Source organism: Camelus bactrianus, chromosome 31 (genome assembly GCF_048773025.1).
Source record: "Camelus bactrianus isolate YW-2024 breed Bactrian camel chromosome 31, ASM4877302v1, whole genome shotgun sequence".
Lineage (NCBI taxonomy): Eukaryota > Metazoa > Chordata > Mammalia > Artiodactyla > Camelidae > Camelus > Camelus bactrianus.
The window spans coordinates 25,097,893-25,108,169 of record NC_133569.1 but is presented as its reverse complement, the minus strand read 5'-3'; the positions used below and the strand labels follow the sequence as shown (position 1 = coordinate 25,108,169).

The window sequence follows — 10,277 nt, the reverse complement described above, 5'->3', positions numbered from 1 at the left end:
ATCGCAGAGTCTGTGGAGAGGATACATGAGGACAAACAATGGTGGTAGCAAAAAAGGTTGTAATGTAACAGGTATTAAGAAGGAACAGATCCAAGGGCTGAGAGGATCAAGATGGGGATGGCGGCGGGGACATTGTTACTGCCACCTGGGTCAGGGGAGGCCTGTGTGAGGAGGGACATTGACGCTGAGGTGGCAAGTCATGTGAGGAGAAGTGGGAGGGACATTCTGAGCAGGAGGACCAGCTGAGGCGGAAGGAGAGACGGGAGGGGAGGGGTCAGTGGTACTGAGTGGGGTTGGAGGGCCAGGGGTGGGTATACAGTGGCCACGGCAACGGGGGGGGGGTTATTAAGTCCAAGAAAAAAACCACTGAAAGATTTCAAGTAGGGATGACCAGATCTTTTTTTTTTTTTTAATGTTATGGCAAATGGAATTTTTGGCAGAACACACAATTAAGTTATAAATGACATCTCCAGACAGAAACTGCCCTGCCTTTTTTTAAAAAAAAAACTTAAAAAAATTTTATTTGATTGAGTTATAGTCGGTTTACAACGTTGTGTCAATTCCCAGTGTAGAGCACAATTTTTCAGTTACACATGAACATACGTATATTCATTGTCGCATTCTTTTTCACCATGAGCTACCACCAGATCGTGTATATATTTCCCTGTGCGATAGTATTATCTTGTTTATTATCTTATCTATTCTGCATATGCCTGTCAGGATCTACAAATTTTGGACTCCCAGTCTGTCCCTTCCCACCTCCCTCCCCCTGGCAACCACCAGTTTGTGTTCTATGTCTATGAGTCTGTCTCTGTTTTGTATTTATGTTCATTTGCCTTTTTCTTATCTTCTTTTTTCAGACTGTACATATGAGTGATCTCATATGGTATTTTTCTTTCTCTTTCTTTTTAATTTCTTTTCAATTGAATTGAATTGAATTGAATTTTTTTTTTAATTGAAGTATACTCATTTACAGTGTGTCCATTTCTGGTGTACAGCATAATGTTTCAGTCATACATATACATACATCTATTCCTTTTCAGATTCTTTTCCATTATAGGTGACTACAAGGCATCGAACGCTGCCATACAGAAGAAGTTTGTTTTTTTTATCTACTTTTATAGATAGTAGTTAATATCTGCACATCTTGAACGCCCACTTTGGGATGAGCAGATCTGATTTAAATGTTAAGAGAACCACTAGCCGTCGGGTGGAGCACCGACTGAGGACAGGAAACAGTAGGAGGGGGAGACCAGTCTGGAAGCCCGGCCCTCTGCCAGGGGAGGGGGCGGCCGCCTGGGCCAGGCAGCGGCAGGGCAGGCAGGTGTCGGGGGGGCTGTGGGGGTCGGGGCGGAGCTGGAGGATGTGCACCAGAGGGAGGAACCTAGGTGTGAGGTGCGATCACCTGGGGAAACGCCACGTTCACTTACTGAGACGGGGAGGATGGGGCTGGAACAGGCTTAGAGGGAAAATCAAGAGACGTATGATATTCTTTTGGTTATTCTTCGCCACATTTGAAAACACCCCGAACTTACTGGCTTAACGCAGCAACGGTTCTGTGGACTGACTGGGCGGAGCTGGATGGTTCCTTGGTGGCTGGTCTCACTGGGGCCTCTCATGTGCCTGCAGACTGAGGCAGCTGGGGCTGGGACATCCAAAATGGCCTTAGTCCCACATCTGGTGCCTCTGTGGGGACAGCTGGAGGCTGAGCTCGGCCGAGACACTGGGGCGGTCAGATGTGTCTCCCGTTTTCATGGAGTCTCAGGGTCACTCCCCGTGGTCCGTCCAGGAGAGGAACTGTACTTCTCATGTGGTAGTCAGGGGTCCCCAGAGTGCCCAGGCAGGCTCTGCCAACTTCATTCCTGTACGAGCTGTTGGGCAGAGCCCCTCGCTGGTCCAGCCCAGATCCAGTGAGGGAGGGCACAGCGCAGGGCCACTTTGAAGGGCTGGCAGTGAGCACCAGGGAGCAGATATTCTGGGGGACTTCGAGTGGGTGAGTCAGAGCGCGGGGCAACGTCTGCACAGATGTGAATTTGAGGTTGTCAGTATGCAGATGGCATTTCAAGTCACAGGAGTAAGAACGAACTTGATCCCTCAGACAGAGAGTGTAAATGGAGAGGAGCTCCAGGGAATACCGCCATGGAGGGGCTGTGAACAGCTGAGCGAGCTCAAAGGAGACAGACAGACGTCCTGCAGTGGCTGTTGGGGGGGAGGGCCACGGGGGGGAGGGAAACTCAAGGGAATGTGGTTAAAATCCAGGGGAGGAGGGGGAGGGTGTAGCTCAAGTGGTAGAGCGCACGCTTAGCATGTGTGAGGTCCTGGGTTCGATCCCCAGCGCCTCCCCTTAAAATAAACAAAATAAATAAATAAACAAACCTAATTACCTTCCCCCTACCCCCAAAAAAAGATTAGAAAAAATCCAAGGGAGGGCAGCCTTCGGGACGGAGTGCGTGTTTGACCCCATGTCATGCAGCCCGGGGTGAGTAAGGTGAGGCAGGCGGGACTGGGCCCGGGCACACGGGGGGCCGGGCAGCAGCTCTCTGGGGGGGGGGGAGGCGGGCGTGCACACCCAGGTGATGGGGACGACGGGCGTGCTGCACCAGCGGGGACGGCTGAGAGGGCGGTGCTTCCCCATAGTCTGGCTGTGGGGGATCCTGGAAGCCGCGTGTGCTTGGACGTCCTTCCTGGAGGCAGGATGCGGCGGAGCCTCTCAGCTCCCCCCTCCTCCCCCCTCTCACTCTCTCCTGGGCGGTCCTTTACGCCCACTGGACCCTCGGCCAGTGACGCCTGCCACTGCTCTTTCTCTGGCCAGAGACTGGCCTGAGTCCTCGGCTCTGCCTTAGCCACAGCCTGACCAAGTGCGCTCGGGCTGGCAGCTTTCTCAGGAAGGTCAGGGGATGGTCCTGCGTTCCGCCCTGGTCTGAAGGCTTGGCTGCTTGGTCAGGGGTGTGGAGGGAAGTGAGGGAAAGGCACAGTGACCTGCCTTCCACCCATCACGCGTCCCCGGGTGGGTTGGAAGTGTTTCATAATGGTGGGCTTTCTATTTTAACTAAGAGGCCGTCTCTTCAAACAGAACTTCATGCTGAAGCCCAACGACACAGCAGGTGCGAGCCGCCCGCTCTGCTGAACGGCCGCGGCTGGTGGCGCCGGCCCTCGGAGGGGGCCGCCTGGCGCCTTTCTGCGGTCCTGCGTGCTCCGCTGCCCCCTGCCCTCCGTCAGCTGACCCCCCACCCCCACTGCCTTGACAAGGAGCTGCATTTATCCGTTCTTCCTTTATGCTTTCCCAAGAGAAACACCTCATACTAAAGTGACGGTCATTCCTTTCGTGAGTTCGACACTTCTGTACTCAGGAAGGGCTTCTCCTGTCTGTCCAGATGGAGCGACGGAGACTTCTCGGAACGGACCTCCCCCCACGTCCTTGCTCTCATTCATTCCAAGCTTCCGAAGCTGACCACTCTTCCGGCCTGCTGGGGTAGTGTCTGCATCACAAATGCCTCGTGACGGGAAATGTCCATCAGTAACTGGGGCACAGATGCGTGTTTCAAACACCGCAAAGATTTAGGCATCTTGCAAAGTTAAAAATTCATACAAACGCGAACAATAAAAACAGAACAGACCCTATTATAAGGAGTAGGGAGGAATTAATTCTTATTTCTTTGGCCATCTTTTAGGGCTCCATTAGAATCGGCTCTGAAAGTCCTGGCAAGGTGAGAAATTCATTGCCTTTTGTCTTAATGAATGAATCTATCATTTCTCCTATCCAGTGAATGAAGAATAGAACTTCATGCGCAGAGGGGAATGTTCATTCTAGGCAGAATTTATTCAGAGCAACTTGGGTAACGATTTCCCCAACTTTGATTTTGCCAGACATAGAAATATTTAACCTTAAAAAAATAAATGAGTCTTTAACATGAACGATTCCGATCCCACCAGCCCATAGGTGCCAAGGGAAGTATATTACGTGTTTTTTGGGTGAACCCATTTTGTGGTTTGTCATGAGACTATGGCTCTGTGACCCAGGTATGTTGCTCGTGGAAGCTAGAACCTAACAGAAGGCTAGTGAACGTGTCCTGTACGCTGCCTGTCGGATGTCCGATGTCTCGAGCCATCTTTCACCAGCGTGAGTTCACAGCACTTGGCCTTGGACCCTCAGAGGAGGCCTGAGTGCTGGTACTCAGGGTGGATGGTTAGTGGGGGAGCCACAGCGTTGGACAAGCAGGCAGGCAGGCAGGCAGCAGGGCGCACACCCTTCAGTCCAACTTAAAAGTCTGACTTGGGTTCTCGCCCTGAGAAACCAGGTGTTCACTGACGGGGCCTCTGTCGGTATGTACTTTATAACTTAAAAGTTTTTTCAGTTTTGTTTGCTTTATTTAGTAGGCGGTGATGGTCTCAAACATCTTTCTCTTCATCCGGTGTTTGGTCCCCTTGCAAAGCCTTGGGTTTCTGAGCTTGAACCTGGAGCCCGACTCCACCAATAACACGGTTTTCCTGTTGTAGTGCATTCTGAGTTTCTCTTCTGAAGAAAGATGAACCCAACCCACGTCGCTGTGAAAGCCAGTCTCTCCGTCAGAAGGTACCGTGCGCGTTCGTATATGGCCAAGTTGTGCAAAGTGTTTAAAATTTGAAAAAACTGTTTTTGAAATAGATATTGAGGTGTTATTTACATACGATTAAGTTTGCCCATTTTACGGACACAATTCAGTGATTTTTTTAAAGTAGATTTACAAAGTTGTGCAAGCATCATCACAATCCATTGTTAGAGCAACCTGTCACCCCAGAAAAAGCCCTCAGGCCCTTTTGCAGGCAATTTCGGCTTTTCCCCTCCCCCGGCCTCAGGCCACCGCTCATCTGCTTTCTGTCTCTAGGGACCTGCCTTTTATGAGCGGATCATATAACCAGAATCACGTAACACGTGGCCTTCTGTGCTGGCACTTTCACTTAGTGTGATGTTTTCAAGGTTTGAAATCCACGTTGCAGCCATGGGAAGTGCTTCATTTCTTTTTTTTAAGTCATTGCTTTTTATTGATGAATGGTTTTCCGTTGTATGGATACACCCCGGTTTTGCTCACCCGTTCACCTGTTGATGGACACTTGGGTTGTTTCCATTTGGGGGCTGTTGTGAGTCGTGCTGGTGAGCTGGCTTGGTATTTAGGATTTGTAGTTCATGGTTCATTTATTTATCTCTGGCTGCATTCCTCCCTGTGGGCTGCTAGAAAATCCGAGCGCCGGTGGCTGAACTGGAAATACCAGAACTCAGGCTCATGTTCGCTCTTTTGATCCTGGGGCTAATTATGGCCCTTCTCCCCGAAGATGTCTCATGTGTGGGCAGATCTCGCAGAAAGAACAGCCCCATTCAGTGCAATCAGCCAGTAAATTACAGACAACATGCTGGTTATGATGGATGATTTTTTTCTTATCTGAAGAAATATTTTTTTTTTTTAGTTGCGGTTAAGTACACATAACATAAAATTTACCATCTCAGCCATCTCTAAGTGAGCGGTTCAGTGGCCTTAAGTGCAGGTTCCCGTGCACCCATGCTCCAGCACTTTTTCATCTTGCAGAACTGGAACTCTGTCCCCACTAAACACTGACTCCCCGTTCCTCCGTCCTCCCCTTAGTAACCACCGGTCTGTTTTCTGTCTCTGTGACTTTGCCTACTTGTCCTAGGTACCTCGTGAAAGTGCCACCATACAGTATTTGTATTTTTGTGTTCGGCTTGTTTTATTTAGCAGAAGTCCTCGAGCTTCATCCATGGTGGCACGTGTCAGAAGTTCCTTTTTTTTTTTTTTTAATGAGTTATAGTCAGTTTACAATGTTGTGTCAAATTCCAGTGCAGAGCATAATTTTTCAGTTATACAGGAACATACATATATTCACTGTCACATTCTTTTTCGCTGTGAGCTACCACAAGGTCTTGTATACATTTCCCTGTGCTACACAGTATCATCTTGTTTGTCTATTCTGCATATGCCTGTCAGTATCTACACATTTCAAACTCCCAGTCTGTCCCTTCCCACCCCACTCCCCGCTAAATTTCCTTCCTTTTTAAGGTTGAATGATGTTCCGCTGTGTGGATAGACCGCATTTTGTTAATCCGTTCATCCGCTCAGTGGACACTCGGGTAGTTACCACCTTTGGCTGCTGTGAATAACGCTGTGAGCGCGTGGGTCCAATGTCTCTTTGTGACCCTGCTTTCAGTTCTTCCATGTAGTCACCCGGATGTGGAACTGCTGAGTCACATGGTGATTCTATCCTTCAGTTTTTGAGGAATCGGGTTAGGATGGATTTTAAATAGGCTTCATTTTAATTAATTCATTATTGAAGTATAGTCAGTTTACAATTTTGCGTTAGTTTCTGGTGTACAGCATAGTGATTCAGATATACATATATACACACATATATATTCCTTTTCATATTCGTTTTCATTATAGGCCATTACAAGATATTGAATGTAGTTCCCTGTGCTACACAGTGAGACATTGTTGTTTATCTGTTTTGTATACAGTAGTGTGTATCTGCAAATCCCCAACTCCCAATTTATCCCTTTAGCCCTCCCTTTCTCCCTGGTAACAATCAGTTTGTTTTCTATGTATGAGTCTGTTTCTGTTTTGTAAAAAAGTTCATTTGTGTCTTTTTTTCCAGATTCCACATATAAGGAACATCATATGGTATTTTTCTTTCTCTGTCTGGCTTACTTCACTTAGTATGACGATCTCCAGGTCAGTCCATGTTGCTACAAATGGCATTATTTTATTCTTTCTTTATGGCTGAGTATTATTCCATTGGAGATCGATCTGTCTGTCTGTCTGTCTGTCTATCTATCTATCTATCTATCTATCTATCTATCTATCTCACATCTTCTTTATCCAGTCATCTGTTAACGGGCACTTGGGTTACTTCCATGTCTTGGCTGTTGTAAATAATGTTGCTATGATCATTGGGGTGCATGTATCTTTTGGAGTTAAGAGTTCCCTCTGGATATACACCCAGGAGCGGGATTCCTGGGTCATACAGTAAGTCTATTCCTAGTCTTTTGAGGCATCTCCACACTGTTTCCCACAGTGGCTGCACCAAACTGCATTCCCACCAGCAGTGTAGGAGGGTTCCCCTTTCTCCACAGCCTCTCCAGCATTTGTCATCTGTGGACTTTTGGATGATGGCCATTCTGACTTGTGTGAGGTGATAAGGTGAGGCTTCATTTTGTGTCGTATTTTTTTTTTTTTTAGTGTTTTTCCCTCCTCTGGGGGTATGTTCATTAGTAAAAACATTCAAATTTGGTATTTAGAGGGGCAAGGACTATTTTGACTATTTTGACTATTGTTCTTTGTACTTGCGATAACTCCTCAGGGTGCCTGACATTCTCCATTTCATACCAGGAATGCATGAAGAAGTTTCCACTTTTTGGGATTAAGAAAACATGACATTCTCATTAACTACTCAAGGGTGTCTGCTCCGTGAAGCACTCCTGAGGGAAGATCCACGCTTGGGCGCTGGCCTCTGTGGTTCTGGGAATGTTTTGGGTTCTCAGGCCCAGAATGCAGAGAACACATTGGGTGTCTCAGCACAGAGTTCCCCGCTCTCCAGAAGTTAGAGTCTTCCTGCGAGACCCTTCGTTAAGTCGAAGTGGTGCGAAGTGAAGAAGACCCTTAGGACACATCCTGCTGTCTTGTTACTGGACGCACAAAACCGATCGAGACAAGGCACAGAAGCCCGCGGACACAGTTCAAGCTGCGGGGCCGGGTGCTGGGTGCGGAGGGCGGGCCCGGGGAGGAGCCCGGCGGGGCTGCTCTCAGGCGCGGGGTGCGCGCCGCCTCTGCGCCGGCCGCTGAACGCTGTTGCCTGCTTTCACTTTTAGCCTTTTTTTTTTTTCATAAAAATGCAAATCCTCTCTGGATTTCTTTCCATTAGTGAAAACAGGTACTAACGTCGCTCTCTTTTAGGAGCGAAGGGAGGCAAAGTGGACCTCGGACAGCCGGGAGGCTCCTGCACGTGATTACGGGGGTTGTAGCAACAGGAGCTGGATTTACTGTCAGATGTGCTTCCTGGACGTGGAAACAGGGAAGGACGCTGGGGCCCACATCCTGCGCAAGAGGGACTGGGGTGGGGCTCAGGGGCACTCAAGACGAGGGTCCGCTAAGTCGCAGGTGGTCACCACGAGCTGACGGGAACGATTTCTTGAAACAATCCTGGAAAGTCAGGCAGCAGCAGCTGGTAGCGTCCTGCTCTGCTCGGTGGTGAGATGGAGCCAGGAAGGCTCGCCCGGGGAAAGGCAGGGCCGGCTGAAGATGGGCTGACCAGCTGCCCACGGCCCCTGCGGGGCGCGCAGAGGCAGACATATCACAGCGTGACCGGAGCGTGGCCGTGGTACGTGGCCTCCATCTGGGGCTATTTGTGTCCAGGGCTCCAAGGGGGCGAAGGCCACCTGTGCTGTTCAGGGTGCAGGCCAGGGCCACACCCTGGTGACAGCCCCTCTCCTAGGTTGCTGTGAGAATGACGTGAGCTCAGGTGTGTAAAACGCCTGGCGAGGTGCCGGGAACACAGCATCCTTTCCAGAATGGAGCAGGTGCGACTACTCTGTGTGTGAAGGTGTCCGGCCGCTGGGCCTGCCGGGGCCTGGGCGGCCTTCCCAGCGACCGCCTGACCTCTCTCATCCAGAGGTGGGCTATTTGCGCTCCTTCAGCTGGCCCAGCTGCACCAGCGCCGTGAGAGAAGGGTGTGAGCAGGCCCCACCCCTCCGGGGCTGGCTGCTGCGGCGGAGGGCAGTAGGGTTCAAGTGTGCGTGTCTCTCCACGCCATGCACGTATTTCCTCACGCTGTACGTGTGTGTTGGTGTGTGCGCCTGTGTGTGCCAGGTGTGCACCGTGTGAATCTGTAACCGAGCAGGGCCCTGCGGGGCTTCCAGGGTCAGACCCCTCCCCGTGTCCTCTGCGGGAGCTCCTCCTGAAGCGCCAGGTAATAGTATCTCCTGTATATTTCCTGAGTGTTTCTGATGCTGAAAACCACCACCAAAGGGAAGTATTAACTACTTTATGATCGAGAGCATGTGGCTCCCAGACCATCTGGCGCCTGGGGTTGACAGTGTTGACCCCCTGTTCCCTCCACATCAACCAGAGAATTGTGCACCAGATGATCACGTACCCTGCCACCCCCTCCCTCACCTGGCCTTTAAATATGCTTTGCTGAAACCCTTCGGGGAGTTGGGGTTTTCTTGGGCATGAGCCAAACTGACTTCCTTGCTTGGCCCTGCGATAAGCCTTTCTTTGCTCCAAAGTCCAACAGTTTGGTTTCTTTGGCCTCACGGCACATTGGGCACACGAACTTGCATTTGGTAACATCTGTGTGTGTGTGTGTGTGTGTGTATGTGTGTGTGTGTGAGTACAGGGGAGCTTGTCTCCATCAGCACTGGTGGGGGTGAAGGGGTGAGCGGAGGCCACGCGCTTGCCAGGTCCCTGGACAAAGCAGGTCACAGTCCTCTTGGTGGGGCTGTGGCGGAGGCGGTGAGCTCCTAGGGTCACTGCTGGGTGGAGGACAGGGAGCTGCAGCCTGGAGAGGGCTGGTGTGCAGGACCAAGCTTTGCTCGGATGCCTTCGCTGCTGTGGGGGGGGGGGGAGGGGGGAAGAGCAGGGCCCCGGCGGGGACAGGGGCAGGGGAGGGTCAGGCCCCCAGCCCTGGGCGACTTCCACAGACCCTCTCCGGCAGCCTCGGCCTGGGAGTGGCCCCGCAGGGGAATGAGTCTGGATGTGACACCCTGAAGGTTCCAGCCTCCGCTTCTCACTTCAGGGGAGCCTGTGCAGAGAGGCGGGCATCCTTCGCTCTGGAACACAAATTAATGTGAGGATCATGGTTGCCCTGAGAACTGTACGTCCCCCTAATTCACCCACAGGCGACTTCACTGCAAGCACTATTTCAGAGACCAGAAGATCTCATTTAAAGGCTTAAAACCTTACTGAACCCTGAAGCCAGAGACCCGGCACGCCTCACTTCCGATGGCCCGGGACACGCAGGAGGCTTCGTCAGTGACCCGAGCCATGTCTAATGCTAGTTGGGAGGTGGGGAACTTGCTGGTGTTGAGGAGTTCTTTAAAAGAAAAGGCTCAGAATGAATGCTCATGATCTCTGGATTACGTGGAATGAAGTGCAATCCACAGGCAAGGTTGGAAAGCTCCAGCAGAGGCGGCCGTGGCAGTTGAGTACGCTCCTGCCCTCCACCAGATCCTCTTCCCAAGACGCCGCCCGCCACCTGCTTCTTGTCGCTGCTGCCGGGGAGAGGCACTCCTT

At 50.9% G+C, this 10,277-nt stretch overlaps 1 long non-coding RNA gene across 1 annotated transcript; it reads left to right on the top strand.

The window, feature by feature from the left end:
- The first annotated feature begins 362 nt into the window (after positions 1-362).
- On the top strand, positions 363-9,263 carry LOC141575696 (uncharacterized). Its single transcript, XR_012503409.1, has 3 exons — positions 363-4,573; positions 6,643-6,719; positions 7,063-9,263. It is a non-coding gene; the product is annotated as an uncharacterized LOC141575696 (long non-coding RNA).
- The last annotated feature ends 1,014 nt before the right edge of the window (positions 9,264-10,277 follow it).